Source organism: Bos indicus, chromosome 9 (genome assembly GCF_029378745.1).
Source record: "Bos indicus isolate NIAB-ARS_2022 breed Sahiwal x Tharparkar chromosome 9, NIAB-ARS_B.indTharparkar_mat_pri_1.0, whole genome shotgun sequence".
Taxonomy (NCBI): domain Eukaryota; kingdom Metazoa; phylum Chordata; class Mammalia; order Artiodactyla; family Bovidae; genus Bos; species Bos indicus.
Window position 1 is genome coordinate 28,236,742 of NC_091768.1, and position 26,958 is coordinate 28,263,699.

A 26,958-nucleotide genomic window follows, 5' to 3' on the forward strand; every position below is an offset into this window, starting at 1 on the left:
AAGCACTGTTCTGGTATGTCCAACAAATATGTGCTTTACTGAGAAGAACAAGTTTCTGGGAGTTTAAACAATGTGTTTCCAGAGCCTAGAATGGCATCTGGCACAGAGTACACATTCGATAGATATTTGCTAAGTGAATGAATGAAAAAGAACTCCATAAATATTAAAATTCTCCAGTTTTACTTCTTAGTCATGTAACTACTAAAAAAAGGAACTTCATATAACTTTGCTTCTTGTATGTTGGTAGTTTAGTTGCTAAGTCAAGTCTGACTCTTGTGACCTTGGAGACTGTAGCCCACCAGGCTCCTCTGTCCATGTGATTTCCCAGACAAGAATCCTGGAGTGAGTTTCCATTTCCTTCTCCAGGAGATCTTCCCAAATCAAGGATCAAACACAAGTCTCTTGCATTGCAGACAGATTCTTCTCTGACTAAGCTACCATGTAGACATATGTAAAACTGGCATGATGTTTAAAATTATATTATTGTTATTATAGTTTCCATAGAAAAATGTTATCAGTATTAATGATATCCCGAGGTACTGATTTTTCAACAATAATCAAAAGATTCTTGCATTATTAGTTGGAAACAGGATCCTTATAGGGAGGAATTTTGACACAATTATTATACAAATTACTGAATTTGTTTATGTTGGCTTTTCCCCCAATATATACATGTGTACTAAAATGGAATTTACATGTATACTTTCTTATTTCCTATTTGGCCAAAACTCATCTTCACAACATATGGGCTCAAGGATTCATTTTTCTGAGACTTAAGGAAAGCTGATATTTGCATATACATTCACTAATTGTTAAATAATCTCAGCACATCATCAACTACTTGCTAATCTTCAATATATGTCCATGGAAAACCTCCCGTAAACAATGAACTTCAGAGTACCAGAGCACTGTGAACATTTTTATTCTCGAACTCACATATTTTTCAGGTACGTCTGCGGATCCTGTAGAGTGATTTCTTATATAGTACTTACTCTGCATTTTAATCATGCTTCAGTGGTCTCTAGAATTTTTAAAAACTTTGAATAAAAAGGATCTTGTAACCTTAATGTTAACCTTGATCAATATTTCAGAAAGTATTAGGAAAGGATTATTTATTGGGGCCTAGGGGAAGTGCTAATCACAAAGACCCAGCATGGGTTCACCAAAATCAAATAAGGCATGTAAAATGAACCTTAATTCTTTATCTGAAAGTGAACTGGAAGATTAGAGAGATTATGTACACTCAGTGAATGTGTTGCAAAGCTTTTGAAAGGGTGCCTTGTGATGTGTGATTAAAAGGGAGAGAATGGACTGAATACAAGGGAGAGCTAGTAATCCTTTGGACTTCTACTTACCAACTCAACTCGGTAATAAACTACTCTCAATCTGGCAGAGACCTCTAGTGATATGTAGAGACCTGCACCATTTCTTGAGAGTATCTAGATTTAGTTATCATTGATAATAAGCTTGAATTGTGGCACTGTAAAGTATTTATTGGTAGGAGGCTCATTCATGACTCATCAGTGGTTTATGAAACATTTGCTATCATAATAGGCCAGCACATCCTCAAAGTCAATAACATTTATAACAATTTTATGTGAAAGAATGCTTACTGGGACCTATATTCACTTGCCAGCAGGCTATATCAAACACCACTCTGTTTTTGAGTGCTTTCTGTACCATGCCCTGCAAGTTATTCTTGAGGAATTTGCTTTTTTTCAAGGCTGTGAAGTCATCAATTCAATCTCACTAGAAAAAAATTAATGTTTCTGAGTGCTTTAATTGTGTGTGCTAAGTTGCTTCAGTTGAGTCCAGCATTTTGCGCCCCTATGGACTGTAGTCTACCAGGCTCCTCTGTCCATGGGATTCTCCAGGCAAGAATACTGGATTGGGTTGTCATGCCCTCCTCCAGGGGATCTTCCCAACTCAGGGGCTGAACCCTTGTCTTTTATGTCCCCTGCACTGGCAGGTGGGTTCATTACTATTAATGCCACCCGGAAGCCCTCAAGTCACAGCATTGTTTTTTTTTTCAAAAAGAGTCCTCTTAATTTTTTTTTTTTTTTTTTGTCATCAATATTGTCTGGTACTTCACCAAGTTGTTATTTCAGATATAGTCCCAGTTAGAGTGGTGCTCATAATTTGATGGTTTTTATCATAAAATATGAGTTATATATATATAGGTCTCTGCCCTTGAAGCATTTCTATTTTTTTAAAAACATTCATTGGAATATAATCGATTTACAACGTTGTGTTAGTTTCAGATGCACAGCAAAGCGAATCAGTTATACCTATGCATGTATCTTTTTTAGGTTCTTTACCAATATAGGCCATTCCACAGTATTGAGTAGAGTTCCCTGTGCTATACAATAAGTCCTTATTAGTTATCTATTTTATATCAATATATAGTAATATGTATATGTCACTCCTAGAAACAGATACAGAAGGATATGTCCAGGCTTCAGCCCAGCACTTCCCTCAGTTCTTACTCCAAGACACCTGATTTAGAAGCCTGAGGTGCTTATATGATATTCATTACTACCACCGAGACCTTGTTAAACACTGTGTGATGAAACCCTTAAAATGATGCTTTCAAAGTCTCATTGCATAGGTTCTAAACTCTTGAAAGATGTTCATCTTTAAAATCACATTCCTCCATGAATTGCTGTTTATTATTTCTTGACTTCTTATTTCTATTACTCTTTTTTTTTTCTGTGTTACTTTCTTTGTTTTTTAAAAAATATTTATTTTTAATTGATTGATGACTGCTTTACAATATGTGTTTGATTTTTGTCATACATCAACATGAATTAACCATAGGTGTACATATGTCCCCTCCCTTGTGAATCTCCTTCCCATCTCCCGTCCATTCCCGCCCCTCTAGGTTACTACAAAGCCCCAGTTTGAGTTCCCTGAATCATACAGCAAATTCCCATTGGGTATCTATTTACCTAGGTCAATGTATATGCTTTCATGCTACTCTCTCCATTCATCTCACCATCTCCCTCTTCTCCCCCATCCTTGTCTATAAGTCTGTTCTCTGCGTCTCCATCTCCATTGCTGCTCTGCGAACAGGTTCATCAGTTCCATCCTTCTAGATCCCATATATATGCGTTAATATATGATATTTGTTTTCCTCTTTCTGACTTATTTCACTCTGTATAATAGGCTCTCGGTTCATCCACCTCATTAGAACTGACTCAGATGCATTCCTTTTTATGGCTGAGTAGTATTCCATTTTCCCACTCCAGTACTCTTGCCTGGAAAATCCCATGGGCAGAGGAGTCTGGTGGGCTGCCGTCTATGGGGTCACACAGAGTCGGACACGACTGAAGTGACTTAGCAGCAGCAGCAGCAGTGTTCCATTTTATATATGTACCACAGCTATTTTATACATTCATCTGTTCATGGACATCTAGGTTGCTTCCATGTCCTAGATATTGTAAATAGTGCTGCAATGAGCACTGGAGTACATGTGTCTTTTTCAGTTTTGGTTTCTTCAGGATATTTGCCTAGAAGTGTATTGCTGGGTCATATGAGGGTTTTTATTTCCAGTTTTTTAAGGAATCTCCATCCTGTCTTCCATAGTGGCTGTATCAATTTACATTCCCACCAGCAGTGCAAGAGGGTTCCCTTTTTTCCACATCCTCTCCAGCACATGTTTTTTGTGGAATTTTTGATTATGTCCGTTCTGACCAGTATGAGGTGATATCTCATTGTAGTTTTGATTTGCATTTCTCTAATAATGAGTGATGTTGAGCAATCTCTTCATGTGTTTATTAGCTCTCCATATGTCTTCTTTGGAGAAATGTCTCTTTAGGTCTTTTGCTCATTTTTTGATTGGGTTGTTTGTTTTTCTGGTATTGAGTTGTATGAGCTGCTTGTATATTTTAGAAATTAATGCTTTGTCAGTTGTTTCATTTGCTATTATTTTCTCCCATTCTAGGGGTTGTATTTTCACCTAGATTATAGTTTCCTTTGCTGCGCAGAAACTTTTAAGTTTAACTGGGTCCCATTTATTTATTTTTGTTTTTATTTTCCTTATTCTAGGAGGTGGGTCTTAAAGGATCTTGCTATGTCTTATGTTATACAGTGTTCTGCCCATGTTTTCTTCTAAGAGTTTCTGGTCTTATATTTAGGTCTTTAATCCATTTCAAGTTTGTCTTTGTGTATGGCTTGGTGCTAAGTTGCTTCAGTCGTGTCTGACTCTGTGCGACCCCATAGACGGCAGCCCACCAGGCTCCCCCGTCCCTGGGGTTCTCCAAGCAAGAACACTGGAGTGGGTTGCCATTTCCTTCTCCAATGCATGAAAGTGAAAAGTGAAAGTCAAGTCGCTCAATCGTATCCGACTCTGTGTGACCCCATGGACTGCAGCCTACCAGGCTCCTCCGTCCATGGGATTTTCCAGGCAAGAGTACTGGAGTGGGGTGCCATTGCCTTCTCCCGTGTATGGTGTTAGGAAGAAAGTATTCTAATTTCATTCTTTTACATATAATTGTCCAGTTCTTCCAGTATCACTTATTGAAAAGATTATCTTTTTCCCATTGTATATCCTTGACTCTTTTTGTCAAAGATAAGGTGCTCATATGTGCGTGGGTTTTTCTCTGGGCTTTCTGTCTTGTTCCATTGGTCTACACTTCTGTTTTTGTGCCAGTGCCATACTGTCATGATGATTGTAGCTTTGTATTATAGTCTGAAATCAGGTAAGTTGATCCCTCCAGCTCCATTCTTCTTTCTCAAGATTGCTTTGGTTATTTGAGGTCTTTTGTGTTTCCATACAAACTGTGAAATTTTTTGTTCTAGTTCTATGAAAAGGCCATTGGTAATTTGATAGGGATTGAATTGAATCTGTAGATCGTTTTTGGTAGTATAATCATTTTCACAATATTGATTCTTCCAACCCAGGAGCATGGAATATCACTCCATCTATTTATGTCATCTTTGATTTCTTTCATCAGTGTCTTGTAGTTTTCTGCATATAGCTCTTTTGTCTCCTTAGGTAGGTTTATTCCTAGATATTTTATTATTTTAGTTGTAACGGTGAATGGGACTGAGTTCTTAATTTCTCTTTCTGATCTTTCATTGTTAGCATATAGGAATATAAGTGATTTCTGTGTACCGATTTTATATCCTGAGGCTTTACTAAATCCTCTGATTAGTTTTAGTAATTTCCTGTTAGTATCTTTAGGGTTCTCTATGCACAGTATCCAGAGAAGGCAATGGCACCCCACTCCAGTACTCTTGCCTGGAAAATCCCATGGATGGAGGAGCCTAGTAGGCTGCAGTCCATGGGGTCGCTAAGAGTCAGACACGACTGGGTGGCTTCACTTTCACTTTTCACTTTTGTGCATTAGAGAGGGAAATGGCAACCCACTCCAGTCATGTCATCTGCAAATAGTGAGTTTTACTTCTTCCTTTCCAATCTGGATTCCTTTTATTTCTTTCTCTTCTTTGATTGCCATAGCTAGGACTTCCAAACTGTGTTGAATAATAATGGTGAGAGTGGGCACCCTCATCTTCTTCATGATCTTAGAGGGACTGCTTTCTGTTTCTCACTATTGAAAATAATGTTTGCTGTCTGTTTGTTGTATATAACCCTTATTATGTTAAGATAGGTTCCTTCTATTCCCATTTTTGGAAGAGTCTATCGTAAACGGGAGCTCAATTTTGTTGAAAGCTTTGTCTGCATCTATTGAAATTATCATATGGTTTTTATTTTTCAGTTTGTTAATATGGTGTATCACATTGATTGATTTGCATATATTGAAGAATCCTTGCATCTCTGGGATAAACCCGACTTGATCATGGTATATGATCTTTTTAATATGTTGTTGAATTCTGTTTGCTAGAATTTTGTTGAGGATATTTGCCTCTATGTTCATTGGTGATATTAGCCTTTTTCTTTTTTTGTGATATCTTTGTTTGATTTTGATATCAGGGTGATTGTAGCCTCATAGAATGAGGTAAAGAGTTTGCCTGCAATGTGGGAGACCTAGGTTCAGTCCCTGGGTTGAGAAGATCCCCTGGAGAAGGGAGTGGCAACCCACTCCAGTATTCTTGCCTGGACAATCCCATGGACAGAGGAGCCTGGCGGGCCCAAATCCATGGGGTCACAAAGAGTCAGACATGACTGAGTGACTAACACACACACATGGAAGTATAGAAATTAGCTCTTCTCTAAAATGTTTGACAGAATTCACCTGTGATGCCATCTGGCCCTGGACTTCTGTTTTTGGGGAGATTTTTGATCACAGTTTCAATTTCAGTGTTTGTAATTGGCTTGTTCATAATTTCTATTTCTTCCTGATTCAGTCTTGGAAGGTGGAACTTTTCTAAGAATCTGTCCATTTCTTCTAGGTTGTCCATTTTATTTGTGCTACTTTCTATGTAATGTGATTTTTTTCATTCCCAACCTCATCCCCCATCAAGTAAACATATGTAATGATATGTTTGATCAGAGAATAATAAAACATTTTAGACATTTTAAAAATATTATAACCTACTGGAAGCAGCCACATTTAAAATTTGCTATTTATTAATATCACAATTATTTTTTCTTTACTCTTAAGTTTTTTTATATTGTATAAACTTTAAGGTTTTTTCTGATTTATAGTGATAATTTAATTTAAAAATGATATTATTTTGCTTAAATTGCTATTCCTAACATTTTTACTAAAAAATTTCCATTCTTGGGCATTATTAAAAGCTTCATGTTAGACTTTTGTTAGTTTTGAATGAACTCTTTTAAAAACTGCACACAATCTGTTGGTAAAATATGTAATCAATATTGATCAGATATTTTGCTTAAACAATATTAGGCGACAAATAAGGATGTTTACAACTCACGAAGAAGGCATACCACAATGACTGGGGGATTTTGAATCCTAGAAAGAAAAATGTGACATTTATCAGACGTTAGATAATCTATGACTACTGTTCAGCTAAACATTTTGTATTGATAGAAATGTTCCATATTGGCATTGTTGAAAATAATAGCTTTTCACCACATGTGCTTTTTAACTCTTGAAGTATGACTGGTACTATTAAGAAGCTAATTTTAAATTTTGTTTAGTTTTATATTTGAAAAATCAGCTGTGACTGTCAATGGTACCCTATTGACCAGCACAGCCTACTCTTGACATTTACTAGATCCTTCCTTTGCTCCCTCCCCACTCCACTGTTTATCTGAGAACACAGATAAAAAGTCCTAGTTTGTTTAACATGGATATCGGTTAGGATTCCTGTGCTTCCCAAGAGCTGGGTAAGTTTCCATCTTGCTCTTGAGGAGAAAACTATAGCACTGAGTTATCATTTATTCATTTCTATGGTGTAAACAACCCCACCATGGCCATTTGAAGTGATCAATGTGAAAATAAACAACAGGAGAAATTTCTGAAAATTTTATTAGTGGCTCTCCTAAGCTTGTACGAACTGGCTCTAATGTACCCATGCCCGTGAAAGTTCACAGCCCTCCCACATTTGCTCTAAAATTCACCAGTTTTGTATGATGAATACCACCCCTGGCTGTGAACCCTGTTCTTAATTAATTGGTTCAGGTGGTATGAGTTCCTGTGTGCTCAGTTGCTCAGTTGTGTCCAACTCCTTGTGACTCCATGGACTGTAGCCTGCCAGGCTCCTCTAGTCCATAGGATTTCTTAGGCAAGAATACTGGAGTGGGTTGCCATTTCCTCTTCCTGGGGATCTTCCTGATCCAGGTATCAAACCCACATCTCCTGCAACTTTTAGATTGGCAACCAGATTCTTTTCTCACTGAGCCATGGCAACCCACTCCGGTATTCTTGCTTAGGAAATCCTATGGATAGAGGACCCTAGCAGGCCACAGTTCATAGAGTTGCAAAGAGTCAGTTAGTAGGTTGGCTTGTTAATCCCCTTGATTCTGTCCTTTTTTCTTACTAGCATTTTAATTTCCACAAAAATCCATTCATGCAAACTATGTGAAGAGTTGATTTTTTTTTTTTTTAGAAGTTTCTGGATGGTAGAGTATGTGTAAATGTGTGTGTGTGTGGTCACTCCAAGCAATGGTAAGAAATACAGATTAAATATCGGCTATCTCCGCTATTTAATACTCTCTGGATATTGTTTGTTGTCCTTTCCCTGGTAATCTCCAGCCTTGGGTCATCCCTGACTCCTCTCCAACTTTCATTTTTCCTCACTTGTCCTCATCCCCTCACTTTTGGATCACCCTCAGGAATTCTAAAACTTGACATTAAGTCATTAAAGTAATCTAACCAATTCCAGTCTCTACTCCTAGACTCTCCCTTTAGTATCCAAACTCATTATTTTGCTTAAAGGGCCTTTTATTTACCAGGATCAACCTTCCTTATAAAGCAGTTATTCATAAATTCAACAATATTTATTGAATACTGATTATATGCCAGGTACTCTTCTGATTGAAAATGTCAAAGTTGGCCATCTATTACATTTGTAGTGAGTATAATAATTGTCAAAATGCCGAGTACAGTGCTAATAATAAGTTGGTGTTCAATAGTGAAGTCACTCAGTCATGTCTGACTCTTGGCGACCCCATGGACTGTAGCCTACCAGGCTCCTCCATCCATGGGATTCTCCAGGCAAGAATACTCGAGTGGGTTGCCATTTCCTTCTCCAGGGGATCTTCCCAACCCAGGGATTGAACCCAGGGCTCCTTCATTGCAGGAAGACGCTTTAAACTCTGAGCCACCAGGGAAGCCCAAATAATATGTTGGCGTTCAGTAGATGTCATTTAAGCAAAATTTGGGCTTCCCAGGTGGCACTAGTGGTAAAAAACCCACCTACCAATGCAGGAGATATAAGAGACGTGGGTTCGATCCCTGGGTCAGGAAGATCCCCTGGAGGCAGACATGGCAACCCACTCCAGCAGTCTTCTTTGGAGAATCCCATGGACAGAAGAGCCTGGTGGGCTGCAGTCATAGGGTCGCAAAGAGTTGGATATGATTGAAACGATTTTACACACAGCACAGAATCATTTAGAAACATTAAGGGAAAGAAATAAATGATGTGATCCTCAGAAATATTAAGCTTTCCATTTCTTTATTTCATAATGAATACATTTATCTGTTCCTTCTAATTGAAATCCTATTTCACCTCCAAAGTCTTTTCAGTCATGATATTTATTGCTCTCAAGTATGTAGACAATGATGTAACCCATCATCATTTTAACAAAGTTGCGCATTTTTAATGAATACAAGCATACTTTTCCATTGACCTGTGTTTATTTGTTTTTGTTGATTCTGCTATAAATTCCCTAACTATACATTGTGGGTACACAGTAAATATGCATTGAAGTCACTTTTGGATTCAATGAAAGAGAAAATAAATGAAAAGTACAGTGTTATAGTTATGTTTAATCATATATTTTGGATTATTTTGCTTTTTTGATCATTATTTCAGTTTTTACTGTACTATTATTTGGTCATTTTTACAAGTACATTGGGTAATATTTTATTCCCCTGATGCTAGGTGCTTGTAGCAGAAGAGGGGAGATACAGAGTTCTGTGTGACTTCCTACTCTTGGACATAGACATGGCTCAAAAGTCTGTCTCTCACACCTTCCTACTTACTGCTCTAGGTCTCCACAACCTCAGTTTTAGTCCAGAATACTGTTACCTTTAGTCTGGAGCACTGTTTTATCCTTCTCAGTTGATTCTGAAAAGCCCATAATCTACACCACATAATTTGCAGTGTGGGGATTCATATCATGCATAGCTGGTTATTTTACTCTCCACTTAATTTTCTGAAGCTTTACTTCATCCTTAGGATAAAGTCCAAATTTAAGGGTTTTGATTTCTCTCCCACTCTGTCTCTAGTTTCATCTCTTGATAACTGTTCCCCCACACAAAATTCTCTCCAATCATTTAAAGTCATCTCTCTCTTACACTCTCATTTCTTTCAGAGTTTCCTTTCTTTAGAAAGGCTTTATAAGATAAAAACCATATCTTCACCTTATCTTGAACCCTTATCTTCACCTCTCCATCTCTTCTGTTTTGAATACATGTTGAAGTATCCAGTTATTATTTCCATAAAATATCATCCCTTCCTGCCCCTCTGGATAGATTGGTGTTCTGTTCCTACAGTGGAACACAGTGCACAGCACTAGGCATTTAATTGTCTCTCACTAGATCTCAGTCTTGTTTTTTGAAATCACTTTCTTGGTTTTAACTGACAGAGCTGAGTACAATGTAAAACGTATATCATGCTTCTGTTCAAAATTAAGGAGAATTAATGAGTGCTATCCATGATTAGGAAACTTTGACTCGGTGAAAGGCATACATCTGCAAGTGTCTATTATGCTCAAAGTATTGTGCTCAGCACTTTACATATGTCACCTCATTTAGTCCTCAGAGCAATTTGAGCCTTTGAAAACCTAAGCATACTCAAGGATATAAAATACTACTGTGGTAAGGCTGGGATTCTAAGCTTAACCTTTTTGAATACAGTATTTATGTTCTTTTCACGAATCCACATTGTTCAGAAAGTTGAATTGCTGACTACTATCCATCTTGTTGGCTGAACTGAAGAATATGTATATTAAAGAGCTGTGTAAACTATAAATATTCTACACAGATACAGGGAGCTATGGGTATTCAATAAGCATCTAATGAATAAATGACTATATAGTATTAATAACATCATTAGTGTTAGTGAGAAGCAAAACGTATTTATTCCTCATCCTGTCATCAAATATGTTTAGAAAACAATGAGTTAGCTTAAATTGGTCTGCACTGTAGGATTTCAGTGTGGAATATATCATGTTAAAGTCCTGAAAGGTAACATATTGTCTACATGCTTAAATGTAACATCTTTGACCTTGAATTCTTTGTGGAGAAGAGCATCTGTTGGAACAAGGATTCTATGGACCACTTATAAAGTAGCTATAAAATTTCTCATCAGAGAATATTACTCTTAAAAATGTGTTCTTCCATGTAAATTGAAACCAGTGTGGATGGCTACTTCTGAGGTTGCAAGGTTAGAAATTAACTTATACATGTGGGTTGCAAAATAGCTCATTAAGTTACTCCTCTCATAAATAGATACAACAAAAGAAAAATGATGTATCTGGAAAGTCTGTTCTCATTGCATGTGTAGATTAGGGAGAGAGAGGGAAACATACGTGAACAATGAAATCACACACAGAAGGTATAGATATGTTAAGAAAGGTCCTGATGAGGTGCAATCCAGGCTCAGAGGAATGAGAGAGAACTTGCTCTGTGGGGACCAAAGAGGTTTCCAGGAATGATGGCATATGAGATTGGATGAAAAAGAGTAGTTGGATGTGAAGATAAAAAGAGAGGAAAACAAGCACAAATAAGAGTACAGAGGAGACCCCACGTGTTATTTTTATATGTCTGCAGTCCCTAAAACATGCTGTATTCAGTTGGGTGTAAGCAGTAAGCACCTTTGTTCTTTCAGTGACTACCACTGCAAACCCCTCTCTCTAGACTTGCTTTTCTCTACCCCATTGGGTGAAATCTGAAAAAGACCCTATATTTTTTCCCTATCATGCTCAGATTAAAAACAATGGTATTTTCCTACAAGCATTTAAGACTTCCAAATCCAGTCTAATATGAAAGCTCCCAACATCCACCCCAGGTAAGAAGTTTCCCATTGGTCAGCTTGAACTTGCCCTGAGCTTAGAAGCCTGTAAGTGTGGGTGGGGTGCCCTGGGCTTCCTGTCGCTGTTCCTTACTCTGCTGCCTGGCAGCTGATTGCTGCAACCCCCAGCCTTCCTCTCCTCCAGGGTCAGAGTGAAGGGGAGGCAGCAGGGATGACGGACACGATTGTACCTCACTGCCTCAAGTGTTATACCCGGCTTTGCTGCCTTCTGTCCTAGTGGCAGATGTCCAAAGCCAATTGATTCTTTCTCTCACGAGATACTATTTTGGATTCTTTGAAATCTCTGCACTGGACCAACCTGATTGTTGTCCCATAACTGTGACTGGCCTCTGGTAGCTAGCTGCTTAAGAACCTTCCATTTCCTCAACCTGCTGTTATTACCTTATCACCATCTTTGCTCTGCTGCTATGGACCACTCAAGGGGCAGTGTCTCACCGTAGACTTTTCCAGGTGTCAGACAGGTGCAAGTGCATGAATCTCTATCCCCTCAGTCCCCATTTTAGAAGACATATACCAAGATTTCCATAGCTCTACAGCATGATTTAAGGTGAAGGAGAAATATCGTCATTCTCTCTCTTTTTTTCCTCTCTCTCTCAATATAGCCTAATGATCACTCCACACAAATGTTTTCATCTTTCCAGTGAAAGATTCACTTATAATAGTGAACAGTTTTTTTTTTTTTGGTTAATGTTTGTCTAGTGGAAAATATGACTCTTTTAAACCGTGAATACAATGCCCAGAAGTTTCTTAAAACCATATATAATACCCTATGTGCCATAAGTGCCTTTTCAGACTATTAAATACAGTATCTGCTTTGATTCAATGATCCACTTTTGAAGATTAACCTGTCTGCTGTGACTACCTAATGTTCGTGTTTAGTTTCTCATGTAAACCTGTTTTTAAAAATGTATCTCTGGTATTTCGTTCATTAAGACATGCAAATGCAAATTATACATTATTTATGCAGAAGTTTGATCCTATTTACGGAGCATGTTATAATGCAAATTCATCAAGGGAACAAATAATGTCTGAATATTGACTAAAATAATAACTGTTACCATAATTGATGACTAAAATCTATAAATTCATAAATGTATATATCACCTCTTCTACACTAGAAAATGATGAAAATCTATTGAGAATCTTATATCAGTTTTGATGTTATTAGACTCTCTTATTTAACTAAAAATATATTTTTGTGTGATTTAACTTATTATTTAGTAGTATGGGGCTTCCCTCATGGTTCAGACAGTAAAGAATCTGCCTGCAATGCGGGAGACCCAGGTTTGATCCCTGGATCAGGAAGATCCCCTGGAGAAGGAAATGATAATTCACCCCAGTATTCTTGCCTGGGGAATTCCAGGGACAAAGGAGCCTGGCGGGCTACAGTCCATATTGTCGCAAAGAGTCAGACATGACTGAACGACTTTCATACACACACACACACGCAAATAAAAAGTTACATGCCATTAATTTAAAATTTATTTCTGTAGTGTAATAACCCTTCTCTCTCTATATGATGCATAGAATAATTCAAATATGGTGTCCAGGAGATATTTGCTTCCCAAGTGGTGCTAATGATAAAGAACCCACCTGCCAATGTGGGAGACACAGGAGCCCTGAGGTTGGTCGGGAAGATCCCCTGGAAGAGGAAATGGCAACATATTCCAGTATTCTTGTCTGGAAAATTCCATGGATAGAGAAGCCTGGCAGGCTACAGCCCATCGGGTTGCAAAAGAGTCAGACACAGTTTAGCAACTAATTAACAACAACAATCGCGTGTAGGATATTTAAATATTAGATTTGCACACCAAATATATGCTATACCATTGGGCTTCCCTGATAGCTCAGTTGGTAAAGAGTCTTTCCTGCAGTGCAGGAGACCCCACTTTAATTCCTCGGTCAGAAAGATTGGCTGGAGAAGGGATAGGCTACCCACTTCAGTAATCTTGGGCTTCCCTTGTAGCTGACCTGGTCAAGAATCCGCCTGCAATGTGAGAGACCTGGGTTTGATCCCTGGGTTGGGAAGCTCCCCTAGAGAAGGGAAAGGCTACCCACTCCAGTATTCTGCCCTGAGAACTCTATGGACTACAGTCCATGGAGTTGCAAAGAGTTGGACACAGCTGAGCGATTTCACTTTCATTGAGAAGTTGTCAAGTTAACTAAATAACTTTAAAACTAAAATTCTTAGTATAAAATTTTCAAGTAATTGAAACAAATACATGTTATTTTTAGGACTGTGTCTTTTTCATTTTTTCTTTTTTGTGTAAAGGGGTACACAGATTTGACTTTAGGAATAATCAGAAACAGAGGGGTTAACTGCCATCTGAAATAATCATAATTTAATTTTTTTAAAAAGTATGCCAATGCCTGCTTGAATGGAATTAGGAATGCCACAATTTAAATTCTTCAAACATCTAATATATGTATTACTACCTTCAGATCTATTTCATATCTGAACTGCTTCTTTAAGACTTTAATTTAAAATCAACTATATGGTCCTATTTGTAGGATAACTTTGAACATTTGTGTGCATAGCATGCTGTGTTCTTTGTACATTTCTTTATTTGGCATTTATTGAATTCAAAGATACCATTGTTCTTATCAATACACAAGAGAAACTCATGCTCTGTTTTCAGATATTCCTTAAGTGTTAGATCTCAGGAGAGACTCTCAAAGATTATCTTCCTTTTTTAAAGCCCAGCAAGCTCCTTTTAACTGAGACAGTGGTTTATAACACTGAATGTAAATCATATGAAATGATTTTTCTTAGACCAAATTAATTTGTTTCACTATTTCGACAATCCTCTAACATATAAAAAATCTGTATTTAAAAATATTTTTCTTTAAATGATCTGACTTCAAAATCACTAAAATATATTATAGACTTTAAATGATTAAAAAGAAAAATTCTGGGAACAATTCAAAGATTAAATTCATGTGAAGGCAACCAAACTCATTAGAAGTAAATAAATTATAAATCCAAAGTTAACTAAAAAGTAGTAGAACTAGATCTTATTCTTCTATTTTTGGTTAATACAATTGCTGCCATTATTTGGATATTTTTGTAAGGATTATTTTAAATATAAAGAATTTGGGGGTAAATATATTTATCCTCTATCAAGATCATTGTTTTATTTATAATTAATATTCTTTTTTCAACTTTTTAAAATTAGTTTTTACTATAGTTACATTATAGTGTTGTGTTAGTTTCTGCTGTACAGCAAAGTGAGTCATCTATATGCATATATATCCCTTCTTTTTTTTATTTCCTTCCCATTTAGGTTCACCACAGAGCAATGAGTAGAGTTCCCTGTGCTATTCAGTCGGTTTTAATTAGTTATCTGCTTTATACAGTAATGTATATATGTCAGTCCCAATCTCTCAATTCATCCCACCATGCCCTTCTCCCTTTGGTATCCACACGTTTGTTCTCTATGTCTGTCTCTATTTCAGCTTTGCAAATAAGTTCATCTGTATCATTTTTCTAAATTCTGCATAATATTATATGATATTTGCTTTTCTCTTTATGACTTATTTCACTCTGTATGACAGTTTCTAGGTCCATCCAGATCTCTATAAATGACCCAATTTCATTCCTTTTTATGGCTGAGTAATATTTCCTTGTATAAATATACCATATCATCTTTATCCATTCCTCTGTTGATGGACATTTAGTTTGCTTCCATGACCTGGCTATTGTAAATAGCACTACAATGAACGTTGGGGCACATGTACAATTAATATTCTTGTAATAACAATACACTAATTTAGCATGATACTGCAATATTGACACTATTTTATGCCCAACAAGATAAGTAATTAAAAGGCAGCCTTCTGTTTTATTATTTTTGTTACATGAAATAATGCATTTCTTTCTTGTTTAAGTCAAATAATACAGGATTTTCTATAAATTGCTATCTGGGTTTCCTGGCAGCTCAATGGTAAAGAACCCACCTGCCAGGGCAGGAAATGTGGGTTCAATCCCTGGGTTGGGAAGATCCCCTGGAGAAGGAAATGGCAACCCACTCCAGTATTCTTGCCTGGGAAATCCCATGGACAGAAGAGCTTGGTGGGGTACAGTCCATGGGAGTCACAAAAGAGTCAGACATGGCTTAGCAACTAAACAACCACAATAAAGTACTATAGAAATTGCTTGTTAGTATTGCTATTGTTATTTTTTTAAGGCCAGAACTGTTTGTATTAAAAGATTTTCCTGTGTTTGTATATGGCTGTCAAGATGATTTATAGCAGGATAAATGAGAAATTATCTTCTCTTGATTGTATACATATAAAATATACAACAAATATACTATAACATTTTAAACTTTATATTAATTTTTATAGTTTAAAACTCCAAGAAACAATGACATTAAATGAAAAGAGTTGATAAGACTTTCTATGTTGAAAACATGCTGGACTAGGAATCAGAGTGTTTATGACTTAGCATAGGCCTACCTGCTTGTCTGATAGGATTGTGACATAAATCAAGTGAAATAATTTATGCAAAGGATTTTAGAAATTCTACTGATGCACAAAAATTTGAAATTTTATTCAAATACAGAAGTGAGCTTTACAATATTTTGGTGAGCACTTTCTAGAACTTAATGTGTCAAACATTATTGATGTCTGTGAAATACACCTTTGTTGAATATAATATGCAGAATATTCATAGGTTTTGATTTTTTTGTTTTCTGTTATTCTATTTTGGCTTTTTGCTTTGTTTAAGAAATATCTGATTATGATTTTAATCTGTATATTTTTGTTTATCTGATCTTCTAGAAAATTCAATAACTAATGGATGAAGAATCTATAAAATTTTTAGAAATTTGGGTAGACATATATTCCCAGGACTGATATAGAGAGTCAAGTATGGGCAAAGATAAATCAATATTTTGAACATTTCAGCACAAAGTACTGAGGTACCACACTAAGTTTCTGCCTACTATTCAAGAGATAGAACATCCTTCTTGGTATTAGTCATCTATTGAGTGTTCTCTGGTTCTAGAGCTAGAAATTTTGGGTTAGATACATGTGTTATGTTGTGCTTAGTCACTCAGTCGTGTCTGACTCTTTGAGATCCCATGGACTGTAGCCCGCCAGGCTCCTCTGTCTGTGGGGATTCTCCAGGCAAGAATACTGAAGTGGATTGCCATGCTCTCCTCCAGGGGATCTTCCCAACCCAGGGATGGAGCCCTGGTCTCCCACATTGCATACATATGAAGATTGCCATTAATATGGGACCATTGGTGGAATGTTCAACCCTTCTGTGATAGCATTTTCCAGTAATTTGTCTGCCATGTTATCAGGGATTTTTTTGAAATCAGGTTGACTTCTAAAATTTTCCATCACTATCTAAGCTTGTTTTAGAGATATTTGATTATTTACTAAATCTCAGCTCTGAGGATTTAACATGTTAGCATCTAATGCATCCTTAATTTTTACCTTCTCCCTCCAGCCCCATCATATAATACAGGAACTTATTCTGCTTGCTTCTGAGATTTCTTGTCAGTGTTAAAGTCCTCAAAATATTTCATGCTCCACAAAAAGTCAATTGTAATTTCATCTTAACATAGATTTTTGAACTCTTCTTTGACTTCCGAACTCAGATATGTATAGTAGTTCATGTTTATAAAATTTCTCCTGCCATCAAATGGGTCTTGTGGAATCCTGTCCGTCTATGGGGTGTTGGAGATGGGCTTTTTGGAAGGCTTACAGCTCCAAGAGTGGGTTTCAGTTTAATCATTTGTTAGAACAAGATTAATACCCTGCCTTTTACCAAAGTATGTGGGAAGGTGTTTTCACTGACTTGCTCTCAAATGCCTCTGTGCATCTTGCTCCAGTAATTGAATATTAACTCCCTTATTTGTGCATATGAGCGTGGATTTTGAATATTTGAAGGTAGAGACCGGCTGCTAAAGTAACCCATTATGCTTCATTGGCTGGTCCCCAGGGAAAGCAGTACATTTGCTACAATATGTGAAAATGTGGGCTTCAGAGCAATGTCAATCCTCAGTAACCTCAGCTTGTCATTTTACTGTTAAGAGAACCTGTAGGCTTCCTTTTAAGTATCAATTTAAGTTTAAATCTGCATCCTTGACATTGGGAACTACTGTTCCCGAGAGGTGTACATAATTCCCTTCAACACTGATGGAAAGGAGAGCACAAAGTGGTGAAATATCCTTCCAGGGAGGACAACAATGTGAAGCCCATTTATTTCTCTGGATTGATCATGTGTGAACTGCTAGTTACAGCATTTGAGCTCTTAGAGCTCTGACACAAATGTGCGCTAAAGAACAGATCATCATGAATTACAATAAATCCTCAATCTCTAAAATTAGGAATAAATATAGATGATTATCTATGATTCTTGCAGTGACATTTCATCCTAAATGTGTAGTGCATATTTTCCCAAGCATCCCAGAGATAACAAAAAGCAAATAAAATCACCTTCATGTTTAAACAAATAATTAATCGCGTACTTTACATAATAGATTAGAGGAAAAACCTCAAACATGTGGCATCTATCATAATACATAGCTTCAAAAATTAGGTGTCATTTCTTCGAAGTATTTTGCTCTTTATCAGTGTTAGTAAAGGCTGAAGGATAAGATTAAAATCTTTATATCAGATAGAAGAAAATAATCAAATATTACTTTCTGTCTTAATTAGATCTGTTAACTATTTGCCAAATAGTCCTCTTTAGTTTTAGAGAAAAAAAGATTGCCTTATCATCTTGATATATCAGAATACTTATATACAATGTTTAATAATGAAATTTTATGCATTAGAAAATCTGAGTCATTTGAATAATAAATTGAATCTCAAATATTTTTCCCATTTTTTCTCTCAACTGTCATCTTTTATATCACTATTTGCTACTTGTTTTTACATTTTTCCAATTATTCCCTCTAGTGGTTTTTTTCTTCTTTTTCTTCTTTTATCTCAGATTTTTTCTTTATTTAATAAAATTCCATTTTCAGTTAAATTGAATGTATTTTGAATTTGGATGTCTTCCTTGTACTCATAATTGACCACAATATTGCCCTTGCAGGAAATAGTTGGGCTTGATTCACATTTAATAGGGTAATTTTGATTTCCAGAGGAAGCGATGCCTTTCTGTCCACCTGTGCATTTTACTATGCCCTCTCTCACATCATGGGATCTTGCCACCTTAATAGCTTTCCCACTTCCAAGACTTTTTTTTTAATTCATTTATTGGTTGCATCATGGCATATGATATCTTCGTTCCCTGACCAGGTATGGAACCTGTGCCTTCTGTAGTGGGAGTGTGGAGTCCTAACTGGACTGCCAGGAAATTCCCCCAGACTTTTTAATATTTTTACCTCCATCAAGTTTTTCTCTGCTCTCTTCAAATAAAATAGGAGTCCCTTATTTTGAAAACAGTGCTTGCTTGATTTTCCTGCTACCTTCAAGCCACTTTTTCCCCCCTGTGGTTTTTTGCCACATTTATCAAATAAATGACTTACACGCTTCACCTTGATTTGGTCACTGCCCACCTTAAGCCCTTAAAGACAGATATAGTATAAGCCCTGACAGTTGGCTTTCCCTTTTTTTAGCGTAAGTGCCTGACTTAAGTTTTGGTTTCTGAGCCATCCGCTTCAAATAAGCGAACACCTCCTAGATGGCTATCTCAGAGTGGTACCTTGCTCTGGGCTCACAGCCTACTTCCACACTCCAGGCTTCTTTCTTTCTTTCTTTTTAGAGATCTTGGTTTATTTCAATAACCAATCATTTGGGCCGCTTGTTTTTCCCTCTTCCCAAGACTTTTTTTCCCAGAAAAAAATTCCTGCTGTTACGTTTTATACTCATCAACAGTGAGCCCAGAAAAACCTTGACCCCAACAAAGGCAGAGCTCCAGGTTTGCTAACCCTCTCTCTCTCTCCTTCTCTTTCCCCTCAAGAACTTGTTTTGTGACCCCCAGATTGTGTCATGTAATTTCCAGGACTGATAAGTAGTTTCTGACCCTTCGGTGGTTTCCTGATGATTATTGCTGAAGGTGTCTTGCACTCATACTAAGAATATCAAGGCCTGTCCTGACACAGCAAAGGTTATCAATAGGCCATGACCAGCATAAAACAATAGTCCCCCCGCTATTTGCATCCCAATTCCAAAATCATGTTCTAGATATAAAAATGAACTCTTTTTATTTGATCCTGAGGTTTATTTACTTGTTTTAAATATCCTCTTTCATTGACCTTGTTGAAATTAACCTCTGATTTGTTCTTATACCTCATTAACCAGCATTTTTCTCAAGGTAACTGGAGGCCTTCTGTTTGTCCATTGAAGAAACTGTTCACTCTCACTCTCATAACGTTAATTTAACCTTTATGCAGATGATGTGAAAATCTCCATCTCTCTTCGAAGGCCATATATTTTCCCATTGTCTACTCAGTGTTTTCACTTGAAGTTACTCTATTATCTCAAACGCAATATCTATTTGTGTTATGAACTTCAATTAAATTATATTAAAACCAGTTCTGTTTATCAGGGCCCAAACCTGTCATATTTTAATAAACAGCCTTCTTTTTCCTCCTCAGTACATGTCAGGCACATCTAGAGAAAAAGAAAAAGAAGGCTGTTAAATGTCTGACTTCTTATTTTCTTTCATCTCCATGAACACTTGCTTAGTCTTAGACATTATCATCTTGCAACTAGAATACTTTGGTGACAATTTACCTGGCTCCTGTGCTTCCTTTCTCCTGACAATCACAGAAAGTCTTATCTCTTCAAAACATTGCTATAAAACTCCCTTGCCCAAAAATGTAATAGGTCTTAATGTTGTAAGAATAAAGTACACCTCATTTACTGAGATTTCAAGGTTATTATTTTGACCATAATTTACTTTTAGAGAATTGAAAACTTTTATTTTTACTTCTCATTAACACAAAGGAGACTCTTCTGCCCCAGACAGATTGATCCACAATCCACAGGAATACTGAATCAGTCACTCAATTTGTAACTTTTCTTTCCTTACCCCTGTGACTCTGTACTTTCCTTCAAGCCTTACCTATTTCCTGCCTCCTTAAAAATTACCCATATCCAGAACTCAGATTACTATATTTTTCATTTAGCGTTTTTTATACAGTATCCCTAACCAGACTAGGGGTGGAACTAGTCCTTACAGTGAGTATTATGGTCCCTGTCCCCAGTAAGCATGAGTGCAATAAATATGGAAGCAAGAATGAGTAATAGAACTCAGTAATTACTTGGAGAAAGGTTTTCTCATTTAATATCAAATTGGAAGTTGTTCAACCATAAACTGTCTGTTAAACATGAGGACAAAGTTCAGCTGAAAGTGTTTCTTTAAAAATATAACTTAATTCTTCTTTGGATTGCTTGATTTAGGACTCTCTATTAAGGATTCTTCTTTTTGGAAATCATGCTGATTTTCAGTGTAATAGATCTGCATTTTATAAACTTAGCCATTTTTACAAAAATGGATTCTCTTTGAAGCGGATTATAATATCTTCAGATTTTGACATCTGCAATATTGTAGAGGAAAGAAGACTCAGTGAGTCTGAGCAGTTTTATTAGGATATTTCTACCCATTTCGTTTAGAATTTCAGGCATATAACAATGCCTTTTTTAAACAGCTTGTCTCCTAATCATTATTCATGTATCCATATAAAATCATTGACTAGATGCCTTCTAGTGCCAAGAACTGTGTTAAAGACTTAAAAATAAATCAGTCTTTGCTCTCAGTTTTTGCTTCCACTATCCACATATATAGGAGAAGGCAATGGCACCCCACTCCAGTACTCTTGCCTGGAAAATCCCATGGACGGAGGAGCCTGGTGGGCTGCAGTCCATGGGGTCGCTACGAGTCGGACACGACTGAGCAACCTCACTTTCACTTTTCACTTTCATGCATTGGAGAAGGAAATGGCAACCCACTCCAGTGTTCTTGCCTGGAGAATCCCAGGGACGGGGGAGCCTGGTGGGCTGCCGTCTTTGGGGTCGCACAGAGTCTGAAACGACTGAAGCGACTTATATATATGTATATATATATATATACATATATATATATTTTCATATGGATACATTTGCATTTAACAATTCTGTTTATTTATAGCATTCCCTGATTGGGTAATGAGATAAAAGAGATATGTGTGAATTTCTTATTTTCTAGAAAATGAAAAACAGAGTAGTAATATTCATGGACACTGTTTACTAATATTAGAACAATATGGGCTAGTGATTTTTTATTATTAAACATGTATTTATTTTTCTAACAAAAATGGTTTTGACAGGTTGAAACATGACATGTTGAACAATATTATCAATGAATGGATTTAATTTTTTATTTTTCATTGGTGGATAATTGGTATACAGTGTTGTGTTGGTTTCTGCACAACACAGCATGTGTGAATAAGTATACATGTGTCCCCTCCTTCTTGAACTTCTGTCCTGCCCTGGCACCCCAACCCACCCCTCTGAGTTGTCACAGAGCACTGGGTTTAGCTACCTGTGTTATAAGGGGCTGGTGGTTTTAAGGGCTGAATTTAGATCATGATGCTCCATGATATCACTTAGTGAGGAAATCACTCTCCATTCCATGTACAAGTTATGGGATGGAGAATCTACCAACACATATCTTAATTTTTAAGACAAACTTTACCTGAAAAATATGACTGAACAGTCACAAATTTTGTTTTCTTGATATGTTTATGTAATAATATATATAGAGAATAAAATAGTTTATTTGCTAGAATAAATTATTGACTCTTTAAAAATGTTGTTTTATTTTGCTTAAAGAGCCAAAATCAATTTTGGGTGGCTCACTCATATTGGGAATAGAATAATTTTTCCAAATCATAACATTTATTTCAATAAAAGAATCAAGTTTCTACTTGAGTCCTAATTGTTCTAAGAGAATTAGTCCAAAGTGCTTGGTCAAAATATTTGCTTTTATGATTTGATCAAAGAAAAGAGGATCATTATTTGATTGTAAAGGAAGACTACCAAGGTAAGCCTCAATAATAAAAGTAAGAGATTTGCCATCAAAACATAACATAGGTAATTTTTTCAAATACTCTTCACTTTGTTCATAGTCACTGATTTTAGAAAGGTGTTATAGAAGTAGAAAGGGACCTAGAGTGATCATCTGGGACTGCCTTTTTGCTTTAAGCAAATACATTGAGGACCTCTCTAAAATAGATATGTATCTGGCATCCCCAGGAATGGGACTCACATCTTCCCATGGTATCACATTCCACTGTTTTACTAGCTGTATGGCAGGAGGCATTATCTTGATCTAAATGGAATCAGCCAGCCAGCCTTGCCCCGACATGCCAAATATATTTTTCAGTGAAAGGCTAATTGATCTGTGTCTCATTCATATCTTCTCTTTCTATTAAAACAGGTTTCCTTCTTTTAATTGTTTAAATAAATTTATACCTTGATCTTCAACTCTAAATTGTTAAATGTTTAAGAAACCTACCATTCTTACACATTCAGAGAGCTACATGATGCCTTGAGAGGAAATGCCTGATTCTCTAATTGTAAATATTCTCTCTGATATTTTCCAGTTTCTTTTCTCCTTAAGCTTGCTTCTCTTCAAATAATAAGGAAAAATCTGACCCCATGTGTACGTAGAAAATGTAGGTAGATTTTCACTTAAATTTAATCAAACATCAAAATTATTTGTTTCAAATTAAGAAATACTTAATGTTTTTTATGGAAAACATAGTCTGTATTCTTAAAGATTAAAAAAAAATCAGGACTATATTTTAGCAAACCTTGAGGAATCTTTTTTTCCTCTGATTTAAACTCAGTAATGCTATGCTACTAAATGAAAGGCTATTTAGAGTCTAAGGCAAATACAACCTACAAAACACATTGCTTAATCAGGTAAGATTTTCTGGGAAAAAAATAGTCTAGCTAAATTATGCTACCTATTGTAGCGATGCTGCCAGTTTATTCAGATTTTTAACCTCTAGCAATAACAGATTATTTTGATAAATTATTCATGTTTCTGCATTGTGCACCTTTTGCAATTTGCATATCTGGCAGCAAATAGGCCCACCTTTCAGGCTTCAGTCCCCATGGTCAGACAGGATGGCCGAAGGCTGCTTCATGATTAATTTCATCTCAGTGGGGTTATTATCATACTGAAATGTGCAATACCCCTGAAGTATGCTTTCCTGGAGCTACAAGCACAAGAGGTTTAGTTAGCTTAAGAGTTCTTAAGTGTGTAGTAACTTTTAGCTTAATTGCCAACCTTTTTCTACTTGGGGAGTATCTACACCTAAAAATAATACTGGATCTTATAAGACTCAAAAATAAAAATTTAGAGATTCATTTAGCAGCTCCTTGAATTGCAAGATAATTTGTCATTAGTTTCTTGTATATTACTTGAAAAGGATGTTTATTTTTGAAGGATCAAGGGGGTTTTTATATTGTTTCGCTTCTGAACTAATAAATATTAATTTTTCTTCTGGTTTGTGGAAAAGTCATTTGACTTTTCTATATTTAGTTTTCTCACCTAACAGTCTAAATGCCTTGTACTATTGCATAATTAGTGACAGACAGGTTTTAAAAAATGTTTCTAGTCCTTTTTAGAAAATTAATAAAAGGTTGAGTCTTAATTTGAATCCTAGGGAAATTTTTTGTTCCTTAAATGTTTTTAGTTTATATCTTTAAAAAGAATTTCTATATTTCCTAATCTATGAAAATTAAAAAGAAATGTGTTTGAAATAGTGAATTCTGCAACTTCCCAAATGTAATCAGGGCCACAGTATGTGCTAGTGAAAATAAAATTCTGAAATTTAAAATTAAAACACTTTCTGAATAATACAGGATCATTGAAGAGAGAAAAAAGGAGTTCAGGTTAGTTTTGTGTTATCTTGAAAATGAAATGATTTATTAAATGTAATGTCTCATTTAAAATCAGTCAACTGGAATTTTGGTCACTTTCATAATTAGATTTTAAAAATACTGCATTTGAATCCTACAGTTTTCAACTAGAAACATTTTTAAAAAGGTGTCTGTCACTGAATTTACAAAACTACATTTACTGTTAAAGTTACATTTGAATCCTACATTTGTGAGCTCAATGGATTCACATGTCACATTGAAAGAAGTCAGAGTATAAACAGAGACCTGTAGATGAAAAGTTTGTGATAATAAACTAATATTTAGACTTATATGCAAAATTGATTTCTTAACAAAATGTTTGCAGACTCACAGTATTTTTTCAGTTTGTTAGATGATTGTTTCAAGCATAAGCAATCAGAAGACACTAAAATATTTGCCTAATCTGATTCATAACAATTTGTATAAACACAACATGTTTCAGGAAGCTAGGAATACTATCAAAGTACAATAAATATTTTGATAATTTCCTGTTAAAATATTCCCAGGAGACTTACACTTACACTTACATCTATGTCCATCCTGTCTTTGATTTTGAACTACAATATATTATTTGTGGATTTCAGAATTATTATAAACTTCAGTTGAATTTTCTCATTGTTCTGGGTTTTTGTTTAAATCACTATTTTATTTCCAAAGTATAACTATAAAAATTATCAAATAAAAACTTAAAAATGTAATAAAATTTTCATTTGGGATGTGTATAGTAGAGGTAGTGAGTAATACAGAGGAAATAAGACTGACTATCACTTAATTTTTGAATGAATGTTGAGAATACCAATGAGAATGGAGCTTACTATACCTTCTTTATTTTGTATATATCTGAAATTTTGACTAGTAAAAGGCTAGTGTCATTTGCAGTTGGCAGTAATCAAAAGGAGGCCAAAAAGTTATATGTAACAAAAACTTGTCTGTCAGGATTTAATTGTTTTTACTGTTACAGGGTTTTAAGAAGTCTGGTCTTCTTAATGTACTTTTATGGTCTCAGAGTTACCCTGTTCCTAAAGCCTTGGTTTTGAAAACTGAAATGCTGTACACAAGCAAATGTCAAATCTTAGCACCTCTGTATGTGTCCTCAACAGATCTGAGACTGAGAGATGAGTTGAATGATCAATGAGAAAAGTTATTAATAAGGCCCTGAGAAAAGCTATCTATAATTCACAACTGGGTATACTAGGTGGTCTAACAGAATCTTAGACATGGAGAAATCCTTTAGGATCTGTGATCTAAGAATACAGTTAAAAAATAAAGAAAAGATAGGTGGAAATTTGACTATAAAATGCTAAGGTACTTTGACGGTGGTTTTTAAATAGTTTGTTTTTTAATTAAGAGCTACTCCACAATTCTGATATGTTGAGATCTTTAAGTAGTAAAACACCTAGGCAGTCTAGATGCTGATCATTTCTTTTTAACGCTCTTTCTTATGTATTATTTTATCCTTTTATCTACCTTTTCATTCACCAATTATTTATTAAGTCACCACTAAATGCTACTTATAAGGTTGAGGAATTCAGTTCAGTTCAGTTCAGTTGCTCAGTCGTATCCGACTCTTTGCGACCACATGGACTGTAGCCCATCAGGTTCCTCTGTCCATGGAATTCTCCAGGCAAGAATACTGGAGTGGGTTGCCATTTCCTTTTCCAGGGGATCTTGCCAACCCAGGGATTGAACCCTGGTCTCCTGATTTGCAGACAGACTCTTTACCATCTGAGCCACTAAGGAATCTGCACTATCTAAATATAAATCTTAATTCTGATTTGAGATCATCTAATCTAGATGTGATAAAGATAGCACTAACATGATAGCTGCATGGAGTTTTCTTCCAGGTAAAAACAAATTAATAATAAAGAGATCATAGGTAGAATGGACTAGGAATTTAATTTTGGCAAAATATATTTTGTCTAAAGAAGTAAATTTAGTTATAATGTAAACCATATATGTGGATCAAAAATATTTATTTTATATAAAAACAGAATGAAAATTTACCATTTTCATAACTATGATTACAATACAGATAAATAATTATCTTGAGGTAAAGCATAAATTAAAATTAAACCTCTTCAATTTTGGCCAAAGAAACATGGATTCTTTGCTTGATTCTTGGCCAAGTTATTCAAATGCAGTCTTGTTATTTTCTAACTCTAAATAGAATTGTAATATTAAACAATCTGTAATCAACATTTGATGACAATTAAATGAAAGGCTGAATATGTGTGTATATCAATTACTGCATTTACACCTAGCTTAGTACATAAAAATAATGGATCCTAAATAAATATGTGGTAAATGAACATATAAAGATTAATATCTGAAACAAATGACTAAATCTTCCTTCCCATGTTGTTCAATGAGAATTCAAGTATTGAAAATGCAGTAAAGACAATCATGAACAATTAGTGAAGTGTGCAATGATCCATTCCTTTTTAAAAT

General features: G+C 35.7%; 1 protein-coding gene across 50 annotated transcripts in view; it reads left to right on the forward strand.

Moving 5' to 3' along the window:
* Positions 1-26,958, forward strand: part of TRDN (triadin) — a 415,089-nt gene that overhangs the window by 245,303 nt on the left and 142,828 nt on the right. The gene's annotated exons all lie outside the window — the stretch shown is intronic.